A 17,514-nucleotide genomic window follows, 5' to 3' on the forward strand; every position below is an offset into this window, starting at 1 on the left:
CGGTGGGGTACCTTGGACCCAACTTTGAACCCTGTAGGTGTTTTACTTACCTGCAAAACTAACCACAACTTACCTCCCCCAGGAACTGTTGAACATTGCACTGTCTAGTTTTAAAATAGCTTATTGCCATTTTTGCTAAAACTGTACATGATATTGTATTGATTCAAAGTTCCTAAGATACCTGAGTGAAATACCTTTCATTTAAAGTATTGTTTGTAAATCTTGAACCTGTGGTTCTTAAAATAAACTAAGAAAATATATTTTTCTATATAAAAACCTATTGGCCTGGAATTGTCTTTGAGTGTGTGTTCCTCAGTTATTGCCTGTGTGTGTACAACAAATGCTTAACACTACCCTCTGATAAGCCTACTGCTCGACCACACTACCACAAAATAGAGCATTAGAATTATCTCTTTTTGCCACTATCTTACCTCTAAGGGAAACCCTTGGACTCTGTGCATGCTATTTCTTACTTTGAAATAGTACATGCAGAGCCAACTTCCTACATAAACTCTTTGCAAAATATTTACTATTGCATTTAACAGAATGGGTAACATGCAATAACCTTCTATCCGCTTACCAAGCTGGATTCAGGGCAGGCTGCACAACCACAGATAACATCTTAGCTCTGACACTTCAACTAGAGAAGGCAGTATACAAAAGAAGACTATTAAATACATGCTTTGTGTATTATTTAATCTGTGTTCAATAAGGTACACTGCAACCATCTTTGGTCAAGCTTCAAGATATGGGTGCACATGCTAACCTGCTGCACCTGATAGTTGCATTATATTCTAATTCATGGATGAAAACCAAGCCAACGAACCAGTCGCACCTCTCCCACAACATTTTTATTGAGAATGGGCGCAAGCAAGGGTGAACTCAAACTCCTCTTCTGTTTCCTTGTAAAGATTAGATACAGGCGATTACATTCAAAAGTCTGAATTCCATCCACCAAAATTAGGCCATTGCCCAGTTAGCTACTCGCCATATGCAGATGATCTTCAGATCTGCTCACAAACTCCAACTGGACTACAGCACCAACTGTAATAGCCTTTCGGCGAACATCAATAAAACAAAAATCATATCCTTCGTGAATAACCTAAAGACATTTATATGGAAATTGGGAGATAAAATTGTATGTTTGTCTATGCTTTCATCTGAAAAAGAATCCAACCTTTGGACAGCGACTAAATATGTTAAAAACAAAGTCTGTCATGATAACAAAAGCATTAAAAACGTTTGCCTTAACATACGGGGGCCTGTGATTAGGCCCACTACAATGGCCTTTTGGGCAAAACTTGTTCCACTTCTCACTTATGGGTCGTTGGTATTAAACAAAAAAAGTTACATAATTTAAATATGTTTTTTTAAACTAAAATGCACATCTTTTATTTAACTTAAGAAGATCCACTCCTCATGCAACAATGACACTTGAATTAAGTCTATCATCAATTGAGGCAGTTCACCTGGCTCGGAAAATCAACTACTTCTGTGGCTGTGCCTCTGCAAAACCCATCTTGCTTTTTCAAGGGCTGACACAGGACAATATGACCAGATCACTATTTGCTCTTGATTAAATTAATTCTGTTATCAAAGAACATAATTTACCCTTGCTTAAAGATCTCTAGAACATGCAACAATTAACTTGCAAAAGAGTAATCAGGGAGGATCTTCAGAAGTCCTTTCAAGAGATCTTTACAAATTATCATGCTACAAACATATAGAGTGACTTAAGGAATCATACCTTCAGTCCAGCCAGAAATACATAAACTCTAATTTAGAGACATCTATAAAACAACAGTTTCTGAGAGACTGTCTGTTGCATGTTCAGTTGAAAAAAATTGAAGGCTTCTGAAAGTCCATTACCAGTTACCCTAACTGCAGACTTTATAACTATCTAAATGAAACCTTGGCACATATCACTTGCATCTGCACGGGGCCCAGTGACATTAAAAAAAAGTGTATTGCCCTGTTTCAAGAAGCAATCATTGCATACTATAAAGCAGGCTAAAACAGCTTGCTTTCAGCCACAAACAAACAATTTTATCAGGAGAATAATGTGATATCTGTATATACCAGACTCAAATTAAATGACTATGTAACTAATGGGACTTTTGAGACAATGGATTAAATTTGATGCACCAAATAGGGAGAGGATGTAACACGCTGCTCTCAGAGGAAATGCTTTGTTCTGCCTTCCTGGGACTGGGCTGCCAGGACCCCAGGAGGACAGATCCCTGTCTGTGAGGTAGCAGCAGCTTTAACTGCAGTGCAAGCCTCAGAGAGCTGGTTTGGAAGTACTGGGGGTCCATGGTGGAGCCCCCAGGATGTATGGATTTGGCTCCCCAATACCAGATGTGGAATGGGGGGACAATTCCATGATCTTAGACATGTTACATGGCCATATTTGGAGTTACCATTATGAAGCTACATATAGGTATTGACCTATATGTAGTGCATGCGTGTGTTGTGGTGTCCCCACACTCAAAAAGTCCAGGGAAATGGCCCTGAACTATGTGGGGGCTTCTTTGCTAGTGCAAGCGTGCCCTCACACTTAGTAACTTTGCACCTAACCTTCAGCATGTGAACGTTAGACATTTAGGTGACTTATAAGTTACTAAAGTGCAGTGAAAATGGCTGTAAAATCGCGTGTGCACTATTTCACAGAGGCTGCAATGGCAGTCCTGTGTAAGGGTATTGTCTGCGCTCCTTATGGGAGGCAAAAGAAATGCTGAGGCCCATATGGATCTCCTGGAACCCCAATGCCCTGTGTACCTAGGTACCATATACTAGGGACTTATAAGGGGGGGTCCAGTGTGCCAATTGAAATTGGTAAATGGAGTCACTGGCCTACAGTGACAAATTTAAAAGCAGAGAGAGCATAAGCACTGAGGTTCTGATTAGCAGAGCCTCAGTGACACAGTTAGGCACTACACAGGCATACATTAGGCCACAAACTATGAGCACTGGGGTCCTGGCTAGCAGGATCCCAGTGAGACAGGCAAAACACATTGACATATAGGTTTTTATCTCTAAGCACTGGGGTTCTGGCTAGCAGGATCCCAGTGACACAGTAAAAACACACTGACACACACTCACAAACAGGCGAAAAGTGGGGGTAACCATGCTAGAAAGAGGCTACTTTCTCACAGGCCCAGTTTTGAATCCACCCTTAATCTTTTCAATCCTCTTCCTATCTGGTTCATCCATCCCTCAATTTTCTTTATTGTGTCAGTGTGTGCTGTGGTGTTTGTGTTAACGCACCACTGAGAGAGCATACAGGACCATGAGCAGGATCTGCTTGACCTGCTGGGCATTGAGGTGTTGGGTCTCGGTGAGTAATTATTTATTTATTGTGTTCTTCAATGATAATGTTTTTCAAATAGCATGCTGCTCACACTCAGAGGTATGTTGAGTTTACGTTATGATGAATATTGTGTGATCCAATTTGAGCTAGCCAGGTGCTAGGACTACCTATTCCTACTCGTTGACACTTACTTGGGCTGATTATTTAAGAAGCTATGCATACTCCTCTGTCCTGTCACTAAGATAGTGGTAGTAGTAAGTAATATCAGTGAGTTAGCATTCTACGTGCCTTTCTTACTGTAGCTCATACAGTCCCAGTCTCAATCTCCCGGTGATATGTAGTGTGATTCTATGCTTTGAAAAGGGAGACTGTGTTGGCCCATCAAAGGTGGTTGACAAGCAAAGTTTATCACTGCAACGCAATAGTGATTCGAAATGTAGTTTAGGTTTAGGACATTTTTAATAGGACTTATGTTTTCGAAAATAAATATAGGCCAACTCAACTAGTGCTATAGACAATCTGATTTAGGAAAGTACAATATTACAACATCTGTGTTTGACTTTGCTTGTCAATATATTTTTTGGTGATTAATTGTATCACAAATCCATTTTTTTTAATCTTCTTTATTTCTTACCTCAGTACCCAAGGGAATCAAGGGGGCTTCAGAGACAGTTCAAGGAGATAAGGGTGCCACCACCAGTGTGGCAGCTGGCAGATCTGCTGGCCCCAGTAAGTCCTCCTGCTATTACTATTTCACTAACTTTACCTCTCCCCTTTTTTAACATTTTTTCCTTTTTTTATTACTGTGCCAGACTCCTTTTTTCCTACTCATCTTGGTTCTATCTATGGTTTGTTAAATTCTTGTTATCCTTGCATTATCCTGTTTTTTTTCTATATTTCATGTTTATCCTGCTGTCTGTACTAGTCTGTAGCTTTCTGCTGTGTGTTAGTAAGTTTTCCCTCTCCCTTTATATATCTTTTGGACTGGTATTGTAAAACTAAGAGAACATATTTTAGAACCGGTACTCTACTGTGAAGATTGCATGCCCCAATGAGCTTTTCTAAGCATGTTTGTTGAGAAGGCTTTCTTTTTCTTTCTCATGATCAAACAGTAAAACAAGAGATGGCCATGGTGCCCTCTCAAAGTTGTGTTGTTGGTGTTATTAATTTATACAGTAGTATACCATACCAGCAGTGTCAGTGCAGCATGGCTAGAAATTAGTATGAGGACAGTCCGATTGCATTTGCCAACAAAGACCTCACCTTATGTCCTTGATTGACCAATTATTTCACCCTTTCATTATACTTCAGTGACTTAGCTCTGCTCCTCCATTACAAAACATTTACGATTGGCCTGACTTGACTACCTTGCTTTTCTAACATAGTTAACAAAATTCCTAAAGCGAAAGATAGAAGAAGATAGAACTGAAGTGATCTATTGAGGTAGTATTTTGCTGAAATTGTTCTTAAAAAATAACAAGAGAAGGTGTATCTAGTATCTAAAATGTGTGATGTGCTTCTGAGCAGCACTGACTACCAGCGTTGGGGCTAGAGGAAGTACCAGTGTGCCAGACGCAGCAGTGTTCGGAGAGGGAGAACTGGCAGCAGTAGGGGTGGGTGTTGGTTAGTCATATTGATTGCTTTTTGACAATTACTAGTATGATTACTGCAAGGGTGTTGCTTGTGAACCCCTGCATTTAGATACTACAGCTACTTTTGGGTGGGAGAGACATTTGTTGTGGGTGGAAAGGGTGGGAAAGGGAGTAAGACCGGGCTTTGGACTAATTTGGACTTTAGACACTTAAGTTTTCTTTGGACATTGGTTGAGTTCTTAACAGCCTCTTATATTTGCAACTTTGCAACTCAGCAGACAAAAGCTCATCATGAATGCTACAAATGATGGGTTGAGGAAAAAGGGAAAGAAGGATGAACTGTTAACAGAAAGGGTGGCTGAAATGGTACATGAGTGAAAGGATGTGTAGCTGGGTGAAAGGATGAGTAGGTGGGTGATAGGAGATGCAAGGGTATATGGGTGAAAGGATGCCTAGATGGGTGAAGGGTGGATGGGTAAAAGGATGCTTGGTGTGTAAAAGGATGGGTGGATGGATAACAATGCATGGTTAAATGGATGGATGGGTGAAAAATGGTTGAAAGGGTGGATAGGTGAATGTATGGATGGATGTGTGGATATATGGATGAATGGATTGAAATGGTGAAAGAAGGGATGAGAGAATGTAGAGTTTAAGTGGTGGGTATCAAACGGTGAATAGAACAATGAATGGATAATTGCTTTGATGAAGAAATAAGGGAGCTCTATTGGAAAGAGATGTGTTCACCTACTTAGCTTGCTTTGCTTGGTTATCAAAACCTTAGTTCAAAGTGGGGATATTTAATTTTCTAACTACTCCCTTAACTCACTGTATTTGTTAAGCAATGCAGATATGTATTTGCCCACCCATCATCATTCATCACCTCCCTGACCATGGCATTCAGTCACCCATGTATGACCTAACTTCAGCATGGTTCAATTTGGTTGTACAATAGTGCTATCTGTGCAATGTGAATCCACTTCAGTTAATACAGCATTTACAAAGTTTTGAATGCATTGTAAAACAATCAATCAATCAGTGATTTATAAAGTGCAGCTAATCGACCGTATGGTCTCAAGGTGCTGGTGTGTTTACCTTCTCTCCCAGTACCCACTCATCATCTCCTAGTACTTCCGTCCTTTATTCTTTCCTAAGTTTCCTGTCCATGCCGGACCACTGCTGCCCCCTTGCTCAGACCACATATTCCAGCACCATGTCCTGCAGCATCTTGAGTGCCGCGGGGTTGCACACCTTGAGGGACTCCTCGAAGATCTCCAGACCCATGTGGAGAACACCCTCTTTTAGCCCTTTTTTAATATATATTTTTGTTTGGGTGAGAGAGACATTTGTTTTGGGTGGAGAGGGTGGGAAAGGGAGTAAGACCGGGCTTTGGACTAATTCGGACTTTAGACACTTAACTTTTCTTTGGACATTGGTTGGGGATGGGGTGATTTGCGTGTGGAAAGGGGTGGACCTGTTGTGGGTAGAAAGTGTGAGTTTTATAATTGTAAAAAAAATAAATTAAAGAAGAATCATTTATTTTACTTTATTTATGTCTCAAATCTTTATTAAGGTGGACTGCTGTCTTTTAGCATAGCCTGTTGTTTAAATATGCTTTAAAATGTATGCCAGTTAGTTATATCCTTGTCCTACCACCCTCTGTAAATATACTGACCACTGGAGGGGGGTGACTTGCCATTGCCTATTTTGCCTATTACAACCTAGATACACCAAGACAACATCTCTTCAGTAGAAGTTAGTTACTAAATAAACCATTCAATTTCACTCCATAGTTCTCCTACCTGAATAGATGAAGCAAGGGCTGCTACCTCTCCCAGTTTTCTTACTGCAGGGCTTCCCAAGGTGCCATTTTGGTGCGGGTAGTAGAAGAAGGATAGTGTGGTAACTGGGACAACATCACAAGTGAGGTTCCACTCCCACCTAGGTGAACTTTAACTGCTAGATTAATCAAAGGATTATCCATCACAGCCAACTAGATTGAAAAACCACAGAGTTAGTGGGTTATATTATTTATATCATAACTTTATAAAGACTCAGACCAGACTACCACGATGACACAGCAAAGAAGACCTAATATGATAACAAAAACTAGCAATAATAACTTCTTCACTTTCCTTGAGAGTGAGTATTTATTTGAAAATAAAATTAGGAAATCCTTGTGTCAGGAGAAGTGGATTCAGAGTCAGGACTAGAGTGGCCAAGGGTAAGTGTTTATGCAGCACAACACAAGGCCTGAATGGTGATGTTGACAAATTGTGCACGGGTGGGTAAATGGGGCCAGTGTGGGCTATTGCTGAGGTAATAGAAGATCTCGCAGTGAGCTGGTGAAGCTTTCACCACATGAGCCCCACCATGTGTGTGATCCATTTATGGTGTCAAATTAAGTCACACCTCAACAAATCACTCAGCCTGGGATAAGGGGGTTAGGAGTTCGATGAATGGTTGGGAAATGGGATTTGGGGGAGGTGTGACAAAGACAAACAGTACATGACAGTATTCATCAGGGTGCTGAGCAGCACATCATCATCAATCTGTTGTGGAAGGAAATGAAGGAATGAGTATGAAACAGTTCAGTTAAATGCATTGCAAACATTCCTTCAGTACCAGAGACCCAAGATAGCATATATCTAAATATTATATCATCTAGGTTTGAAAAATACAAATTATGCAGGAGTGAAGTGAACCCACCAAGTTCTAAAAATTATGTTTAACAAAAGAAAAATGATACCATATTGCCAAAGTGGGCGGCGCATCTGCAATCTTCTTGGAATGTTTGCCACTCTTGAGTGCCTGGCTGTGAACTTGTCCAGTAGGGAAGCAAGAGTGATGAGCTTTCACCTTTCGTTTGTGCAGGAGAGGAGAAGGCCTGCAGGTTCTAAAACAGAAACTGTATTGTAGAGTCAAAGAGAAGGACAGAAGGAAGGAAAGCTTCATGAGAAGTGGACCAAGAAGACTCAGAGGCAGAGCAAGAACATAAGAGGAGTTTCACCTTTGAGCCAGCAGCGCAGCACACACACTTAGAAGCATTTCCCAAATCAATGCACCTCCCTCCAGTCCACTGAGGTGAATACTAGGCCTCAAAGTCATCATCATGGTTTCCCTTTGAAGTTGATAACTTCCTTCTTCTGGCTGTTGAGGCAGTCCCGTCCGGAGTCCTTCCATCCTCCTCCTGACTCTGAGTAACTCCGTCCCAGTCCTGACCTGTGCAAGATAGACATAAAGGCCCTCATTACAACCCTGGCGGTCAGTGTTAAAGCAGTGGTAATACCGCCAACAGGCCGGCGGTAAAAAAAATGGAATCACGACCACAGCAGAAACCACAATCATAGACAACCACTTTAACACTCCGACCACCACGGCGGTAGCAATTAACACTGCGGCGGTCACCACCAACAGACAGGCGGAAGACAATGTACCGCCCACCCTATCACAACCCACCAATCCGCTAGCTTTTCCGGGGCGGTACCAATGCCATCAAAAGCATGGCGGAAACAGTGTTCTGAAGGGAAACCACTCACCTTTCGTCCCTCAACGAAGAACCAGGATGCCTGGAGCCCGAACTACGGGTCCTACTGATGCTGGTGCATCTGCTAATATACCAGAAACACCAAAGACTGCAGCGCCTATGACCACGGTGAATACTGCACCTAGCGCAAAGGGGAAGGGGGTTGAAAAGAGAGTGACACACACACGCAACACGCAACACCCCCACCCTCACCCACAACACCATACACACAAACACATGAAGCAACAGTACATTTATACCCCGTACCCCCCTGGAAGAATGCAAGGACAAAAGGAATTGAGTGCAAATAGTGATATTTAGAAATATGCAGATAAAGTTAACAATTGGAAAAAACAGTATATACAAATATTTACAATATGTACAGAAGGCCGTACACTGTCCTTTGCAAATGTTTAAGGTCCAGTGGGCAAAAAAATCATGGGCGAAGCCCTCACTTGACTCCTGCCTCGAAATGGAGAGAACACGGCAGGGGCATTGGGTCAAAAACACACAGGCACCTCTGGGGGAAAGGGGGTTTTCACCTCAGCCGGAAGATGGTACAACTCCACTGCTCCTGGAGGTGGCAACATGGCCACAGCGATGTCCTGGGGAGTGCAAAGCCTCAGTCTCTCAAGTGGGTGGTTTGCCCACTGCTTGGTCCTGGGGAGTGCAAAGCCACAGTCTCTCATGTGGGTGGTTTGACCACTGGTTCTGGAGGGGGGCTTGTGCCCAGTCTGCTTCATCCTGCCAAGGAAAGTGGTAGTGGATGCCTTCTTCCACTGGTTCTGGAGGGGGCCTTGTGCCCAGTCTGCTTCATCCTGCCAAGGAAAGTGATAGTGGATGCCTTCTTCCACTGGTTCTGGAGGGGCCTTGTGCCCAGTGATGCAGCACTTGGGGTGTGCCAGTTCCCATTCCCTCACCTGGGTGACTGAGGCAAAAGATGTGCAGGGAACAGGTAGCATGATACTCCATGGAGGCAGAGCCACACTCCATCCTGCGGCAACTAAGGCTTCAAACTGTTGGTAGTGCCGGTGCTGGTGGTGGTGCTTCAAGTGGTGGCGGGAGGGTCCAGGCCCCCTCCTGCATCCCCGCAAACTGGTGATGCTGCTGATGACAGATGTGGTGGTACCGGCTGGGCATGTAGTGGTGCAGATGGCGGTGCAGATGGCAGTGCTTGTGGCGGTGTCTGCGGCGGAGATGCTCCCTGTGCTGGCCGTGGTGCAGGTGCTGGTAATGTTGGAGGGAGACACCAGGCTGACTCCTGCAGACTCGGACAGCTGCCCACTGGGGATGATGCTGCTGACAGTTGTTGCGGCAGCGGCGGTGCAGGGGGTGGTGCAGGTGGCGTGCAGGTGGCGGGGCAGTTGGCGGGGCAGTTGGCGGTGCAGGTGGCGGTGCTTGCCGCAGTACAGGTGGAGGGGCTGTCGGTACTGATGGTGGGCACCAGTCCCTCACCTGGAGGCTCCGAGGCCTGAAGTGCCTTGCCTTGGGTTTTCTTCCCCTTCACCACCTTGACAGACGCTGCTGGGACCTTGGCCCTTGCAGATGCCGTTTTGGAGGAGGCCTTGCTGGGTGGGTCATGCTTCTTGGCCGTGCTGCATGCTGGCACCTTCCTCAACTTGGCAGGTGGTGGAATGGGTTGGTCCTTTGCAGGGGTTGGTGGAACATTGGCAGCCCTGACGGGTGCCCCCTTTGATCTCCTGGGACTTGCAGGTACCACAGCGGACGCCGACTTGGTGGCTGTGGTGCTGGCCTGGGATCTTGACATCCTGGCGTGAGGGGAAGGAGGGGGGAGGCGTAGAGAAGAGGTCAAAGTTTGCACGGAAACGTTTTTTAGACACACTGGGACAGGAGGATGGGGAGTGTGTGGGAGTGGAGGAAGAGGGAGTGGTTGTAGTAGGTGTATGTCTGCTGAGTTTGGGAGAAGGTGCATGGGCTGGATGCTGTTGTGAGGTGGATGGCTGCTGGGTGGGTGGGTGCTTGCGTTTGTGTACTTTGGGAGGAGGGGTCACAGACACACTGGAAGAGGACACAGGGGACATGTGCATGGTTGTGGGGGTGGTGACTGCTCGAGAGGGCTGTGTTGTGATGGGCATGCTGGTGATGGAGGGAGTGGATGAAGATGTAGTGCATGCAGGTGTGAGTGGAGACGCTACTGAGAGGGGGGTGGATGACGAGGAGGAGGGGACACAGTGGAGGCAGTGGATGTTGGTGTGTCTGCATGGGGATGGTGCTTGTGTGAGTGCCTATGAGATTAAGTGTGGTGCTTGTGCTTGCCTGAGCCACTTCTGTGTGTTGAGTTGGGTGATTGCTGGTCTGAAGATGTGCTTGAAATAGGCTGGGGTTAAGGGGATTGGGACTGGATAGAGGAAGTTGGAGGGGGAGGCTGGACACAGGGACAATGGTTGCCATCAGTGCTGAGGCCAGAGCCTGAAATGCTCTCTGTTGGGCCGCCACGCCAGAGTGAATGCCCTCCAGGTATGCATTTGTTGTTTGCAAATGCCTCTCGACACCCTGGACGGCATTCAGAATGTCTGACTGCCCAGCAGTGAGGGATCTCAGGAGGTCAATAGCCTCCTCACTGAGGGGAGCAGGGCTGACTGGGGCAGGGCCTGCGGTGCCTGGGGCGAAGGAGGTGCCCACCCTCCTGGGTGAGCAGGCAGGGGAAACATGCTGAGGGGCTGCTGGGAGGGCGGTGCTGGTACGGGGAGTGGTGGCTGTACCTGTAGTTGGGTTGGGCACAAAGGTGTCCACCACCACCAGGAAGCTTCCATCAGAGGGGGCATCCCTGTCAGAACTGTCCCCTCCAGTCTCCGCTGTGGTGCTCCCCTCGCCCTCAGTCTCACTGGTGCCCTCACCGTAGGTGGATTTGGCCTCCTGGGCCCTGTGCAGCTCTCCCCGTCCCCGGTGCCTCTGCTCCTCTGCCAGATGATGCTAATGCACATAAGGACAGGGTGACAAAGCAAAAAGGGGGGGGGGGGAGAGACAGCGGATACACTTTGTCAATGCCAGCAACAACACTACCGTTGGCGTACACAATACACAGGGAGCTGCCCTATGCACTAGGCCATGCCCAAACCTGCTCTAAGGAAGTCACCAGCCCATGGGGTACAATGCCTAACGCCAGCATCTGCACACCTGACACCCACAGGACCTTGCCCAGTAGTAGATGCCCACTAACACCATTGGGTTTGGAGTGCTTCAGAGCCTGCACACAAGGGACCTACCCTGCCATGATCGCCCTGGCCTACGGGCACCCACAGCCCACATCCCCCAACCAGCTAGCTCCTAAAGCGCGCAGTCAGGATTCAGAATCTGTACTCACCCCCTTGTGGCTGCTGTGATGCCCTCAAGCGCCCATCCAACTCCAGATAGGCCACCGCAAGGATGCGGAACAACAGGGGGGTCATGGTGCGACGGTTGGGAGGCCAGGCCCAGCTGGGCCTCTGCAGTTTTCTTGGTCCAGCGGCACAGGTCCTCTCATCTCTTGCAGCAGTGGGTGCTCTGCCTGTGATAGACCTCCAGGGTCCGCACCTCCTTGGTGATGGCACACCAAATACCCTTTTGCTGGTGGGCGCTGACCTAGAGGGAAAAGATAGGAGAAAAGGAAATTACTCACCCGTCCAGACCGGCATACTCATTACCCCCCAGTTCCCACCCATGCCCTGACGCACATACACTGACCACCTCTCATGCAGCACTCAGGCCAGGACGCCTCAGCACCCCCCAACATGTGGCTTACATCCACACCACTCCAAACATGCATTGCCCACACATCATGCTCACAGTTTACTCACCTGTTTGTCTGGAGGACCGTAGAGTAATGTGTACTGGGGTAGGACCCCATCCATCAGTTTCTCCAACTCCTCCGCAGTGAAGGCAGGGGTCCTTCCCTAGACACTCTAGCCATTGTCGCTTCCAGACTCAGGTCACAGCAGCACTTGCAGTGTAGGTCCTCCCCTGTTGACGGTCAGGTAGAAAGTGAATGAATAGTTAGAAAATGGCGGTGACGTCCGCGGCGGTGCGTACCTTCACCGCCGACGTACATCGCCATTGGCTCCTGGAACCCATAGGGCCCAATGATAATCAATGCAAAGTTGCGCGGCGGTCATCGACCGCCTACCGCGACGGAACACAACGCCAGCACACTTACCTTATTCCACTTGTCCCTCCTCACAGGTCAGACAGCCCCCACTTCTGGGGGCCACATGGCACCTAACTGCGTCATAGCAGGCATTGGGCCATCAACTGACTCAACTTCAGATACTGCTTCTGTGACCTAATTTCAGCAACAGTTGTGCATTCTATGTAGAAATATGACCTTCTGCTCACCGTTCTCCTCCATAGGCTACAGCCGCTGAGGCAGATGATGAGATGGCGGCATCCTCCAGTGTACAGACCCCTGGTGGACCTGTCAACAATGGAGGGCAGACACATTATCATCACATACAGACTTGATCGTGCAACAATCCAAGAACTGTATGCCTGTAAAATGTAAATGTAAATTAGCACTTGTATAGCGCACTACTCACCCGTTAGGGTCTCAAGGCGCTGTACTCATACCGCTATGGAACCCCTCCTGGCTTTTCCCTGTGAGGCGCCCACTCCTGAGCACCCCCAGGGTGAAGCCAGGCATCCAAGCGCTGTTGGGGCCGTTGTGGAGATTAAGCAAGCTATTGCCCAGAGTTGCAGAGTGGGACCCATGAATTAGATTAGGCACCGAGGCGAGAATTATCTGGTCAAGGGGAATTGAGCCCAAGACCTGCCAAAGCGGGACTTGAACCCTGGTCTTGAGCCAGATCTCTGCTTCAGGGTCTGCCGCTCTAACCATTGAGCCACACTTCTCCACACCTGTAGGAAGTTGGCTCTGTATATACTATTTCAAAGTAAGAAATAGTGTGCACAGAGTCCAAGGGTTCCCCTTAGAGGTAAGATAGTGGCAATAATAGATAATTCTAATTCTCTATTTTGTGGTACTGTGATTGAGCAGTAGCTTATCAGAGGGTAGTGTTAAGCATTTGTTGTACACACACAGGCAATAAATGAGGAATGAGGAACACACACTCAAAGACTTACTCCAGGCCAATAGGTTTTTATATTGAAAAATATATTTTCTTAGTTTATTTTAAGAACCACAGGTTCAAGATTTACAAGTAATACTTCAAATGAAAGGTATTTCACTCAGGTATCTTAGGAACTTTGAAGTAACACAATATCATGTACAGTCTTTGTAAAAATGGCAATAAGCTATTTTAAAAGTGGACACAGTGCAAAAATCAACACCTCCTGGGGGAGGTAAGTAAAGGTTAGTTTTGCAGGTAAGTAAAACACTTACAAGTCTCAAAGTTGGGGCATAGGTAGCCCACCGTTGGGGGTTCAAGGCAGCCCCACAGTTACCACACCAGCAGCTCAGGGCCGGTCAGGTGGAGAGGTCAAAGAGGTGCCCAAAACATATAGGCTTCAATGGAGAACAGAGGTGCCCTGGTTCCTGTCTGCCAGCAGGTAAGTACCCGCGTCCTCGGGGGCAGACCAGGGGGGTTTTGTAGGGCACCAGGGGGGGCACATAAGAAGGCACAGAAAGTACACCCTCAGCGGCACAGGAGCGGCCGGGTGCAGTGTGCAAACAGGCGTTGGGTTTTAGATAGGAAGTAATGGAGGGACCCGGGGGTCACTCCAGCGATGCAGGCAGGCAGGCAGGCACAGGGGGGGCTCCTCAGGGTAGCCACCACCTGGGCTAGGCAGAGGGTCGCCTGGGGGTCGCTCCTGCACTGGAGTTCGGTTCCTTCAGGTCCTGGGGGCTGCGGGTGCAGTGTTGATTCCAGGCGTTGGGTCAGGCAGTCGCGGTCAGGGGAAGCCTCTGGATTTCCTCTGCAGATGTCGCTGTGGGGACTCAGGGGGGGTCGTCTCTGGCTACTCACGGGCTCGCAGTCGCTGGGGAGTCCTCCCTGAAGTGTTGGTTTTCCGCAGGTCGAGCCGGGGGCGTCGGGTGCAAAGTGGAAAGTCTCACACTTCCGGCGGGAAACGTGAAATCTTTAAAGTTGTTTCTTTGTTGCAAGCAGGTTGCAGGTTTTTGAACAGGGCCGCTGTTCATGGGAGTTTCTTGGTCCTTGGGTGCAGGGCAGTCCTCTGAGGCCTCAGAGGTCGTTGGTCCCTGTTGGATGCGTCGCTGTTGCAGTTTTCTTCGAAGTTGGGAGACAGGCCGGTAGGGCTGGGGCCAAAGCAGTTGTCGTCTCCGTCTTCACTGCAGGGCTTCAGGTCAGCAGTCCTTCTTCTTGTTAAGGTTGCAGGAATCTGGTTTCCTCTGATCTGGGGAGCCCCTAAATACTGAATTTAGGGGTGTGTTTAGGTCTGGGAGGGCAGTAGCCAGCGACTCTGGAGGGTGGCTACACTCTCTTTGTGTCTCCTCCCTGTGGGGGGGGGGGCACATCCCTGTGGGGGAATCCTCCACTCACAAGATGGAGGATTTCTAAAAGTAAGGGTCACCTCAGCTCAGGACACCTTAGGGGCTGTCCTGACTGGTGGGTGGCTCCTCCTTGTTTTTCTAATTATCTCCTCCAGCCTTGCCGCCAAAAGTGGGGGCTGTGGCTGGAGGGGCAGGCATCTGCACTAGCTGGGATGCCCTGTGGCGCTGTAACAATAGGGGTGAGCCTTTGAGGCCAGGTGTTACAGTTCCTGCAGGGGGAGGTGAGAAGCACCTCCACCCAGTACAGGCTTTGTTCCTGGCCACAGGGTGACAAAGGCACTCTCCCCATGTGGCCAGCAACATGTCTGGTGTGTGGCAGGCTGGCAGAGACTAGTCTGCCTATACTGGAAGTCGGGTATGTTTTCAGGGGGCATCTGTAAGATGCCCTCTGGGTGTATTTTACAATAAATTGCACACTGGCATCAGTGTGCATTTATTGTGCTGAGAAGTTTGATACCAAACTTCCCAGTTTTCAGTGTAGCCATTATGGAACTGTGGAGTTTGTGTTTGACAAACTCCCATACCATATACTCTTATGGCTACCCTGCACTTACAATGTCTAAGGTTTTGCTCAGACGCTGTAGGGGCATAGTGTTCATGCACATATGCCCTCACCTGTGGTATAGTGCACCCTGCCTTAGGGCTGTGAGGCCTGCTAGAGGGTTGACTTACCTATACCACAGGCTGGCATGGCACTCTGAGGGAAGCGCCATGGCAACTTAGTAATTTTCTCCCCACCAGCACACACACGCTGTGAGGCAGTGTGCATGTGCTGAGTGAGGGGTCCCCAGGGTGGCAAAAGACATGCTGCAGCCCTTAGAGACCTTCCCTGGCGTCAGGGCCCTTGGTACCAGGGGTACCAGTTACAAGGGACTTACCTGAGTGCCAGGGTTGTGCCAATTTGGAGACAAAAGGTACAGTTTAGGGAAAGAACAATGGTGCTGGGGCCTGGTTAGCAGAGTCCCAGCACACTTTCAAGTCATAACTTAGCATCAGCAAAGACAAAAACGTCAGGGGGTAACCATGCCAAGAAGGCATTTTCTTACAATGCCCAATTGGAGCCAGACCTGATGTCAGCTATCTGCCAGCCCACAGGAATACCCCCTCTAGTGCAGGTTCTGTCAGTGATGCATTTCCTGGCAAGTGGTTCCTTTCGAATTACAGTGGCCATGGCATCAGGAATGTCTCAGCCAATGTTCTCCAACGTGTTGTCCAGAGTGTTGTCTGCCCTGCTGAAATACATGTGCAGCTACATCGTGTTCCCCCAGGTGGATGATTTGGCCACAGTGAAAGCTGACTTTTATGCCGTGGGACATATCCCAAACATTATAGGTGCTATTGATGGTACACATGTGGCATTTGTTCCCCCCCGGAGAAATGAACAGGTTTACAGGAATAGAAAAAGTTATCACTCAATGAAAGTGCAGATGGTGTGTTTGGCGGACCAGTACATCTCCCATATGAATGCCAAATATCCTGGCTCTGTGCATGACGCCTATATCTTGAGGAATAGCAGCATCCCTTATGTGATGGGTCAACTCCAGAGGCACCGGGTGTGGCTAATAGGTGAGCCCAAGGTCCCCACCCAGTATAAGTAGGTGTCTGGATATGGGGTTGTCCCTAAGGCTTAGTGTGTGTCTAACAGTTGTCCCTCGATATTTAAAAGGTGACTCTGGTTACCCCAACATCTCATGGCTACTGACCCCAGTGAGGAATCCCAGGGCAAGAGCAGAGGAACGTTACAATGAGGCACATAGGCGTGCAAGGAGGATTATTGAGAGAACCTTCAGCCTCCTGAAGGCCAGGTTTCAGTGCCTCCATCTGACAGGTGGATCTCTGCCCTACTCACCCAAGAAGGTGTGCCAGATCATCGTGGCATGCTGTATGTTGCACAACCTGGCCTTGAGACGTCAGGTGCCTTTTCTGCAGGAGGATGAGCCTGGATATGGTCTTGTGGCAGTGGTGGAGCCTGTGTACAGTAAGGAAGAGGAGGCAGATGAAGAAAATGTGGACAACAGAACCAACATTATACAGCAGTACTTCCAGTGACACACAGGTAAGAGACTGTAACTCAACTTTACTTTTCAGTAATCTTTTGGACATTGTACATGGCAGCATCTTACCCTCTGTCTAAGGACACTGACTGTACCCTTTTGATTCTCTATTTTCAGATGTGTGTGCCCCATTCTGGCTCCTGCTATATGTATTGCTGCCCACCAAAGGTCATCCTGTAGTATATTTCACTGAACATATGCATTGCAATGCTTTGATAATGTTGTACTAATACATTTTTCGAATCATCAGACTGACTCCAGTATGGTATTTGTTTCAAGGGTGTTTATTTTTGTGCAATATGGGGGTATGTGCAAGGGGCTGGGGTGATGGTGGAGGAATGTCCAGTGAGACTCCAGTCTCTTGGTATCACAGGTGCATTGTCCAATGGGGCACAGGAAGGGGAATAATGGCAGTTCAAGGTGGACAGGGTGACAGAGTGGGACAGAAGGGTGACAATCAGGAGAGTCTTATTTCTTGGCGGGGGTCTTGGCAATGTTCTCTGTCTTCTGTCTGGATCGCAGGAACCGTTTGCGGGGTGGTTCTCTTTCTGCAGGGGTTGGGGTGCTTGTTG

Source organism: Pleurodeles waltl, chromosome 4_2 (genome assembly GCF_031143425.1).
Source record: "Pleurodeles waltl isolate 20211129_DDA chromosome 4_2, aPleWal1.hap1.20221129, whole genome shotgun sequence".
Lineage (NCBI taxonomy): Eukaryota > Metazoa > Chordata > Amphibia > Caudata > Salamandridae > Pleurodeles > Pleurodeles waltl.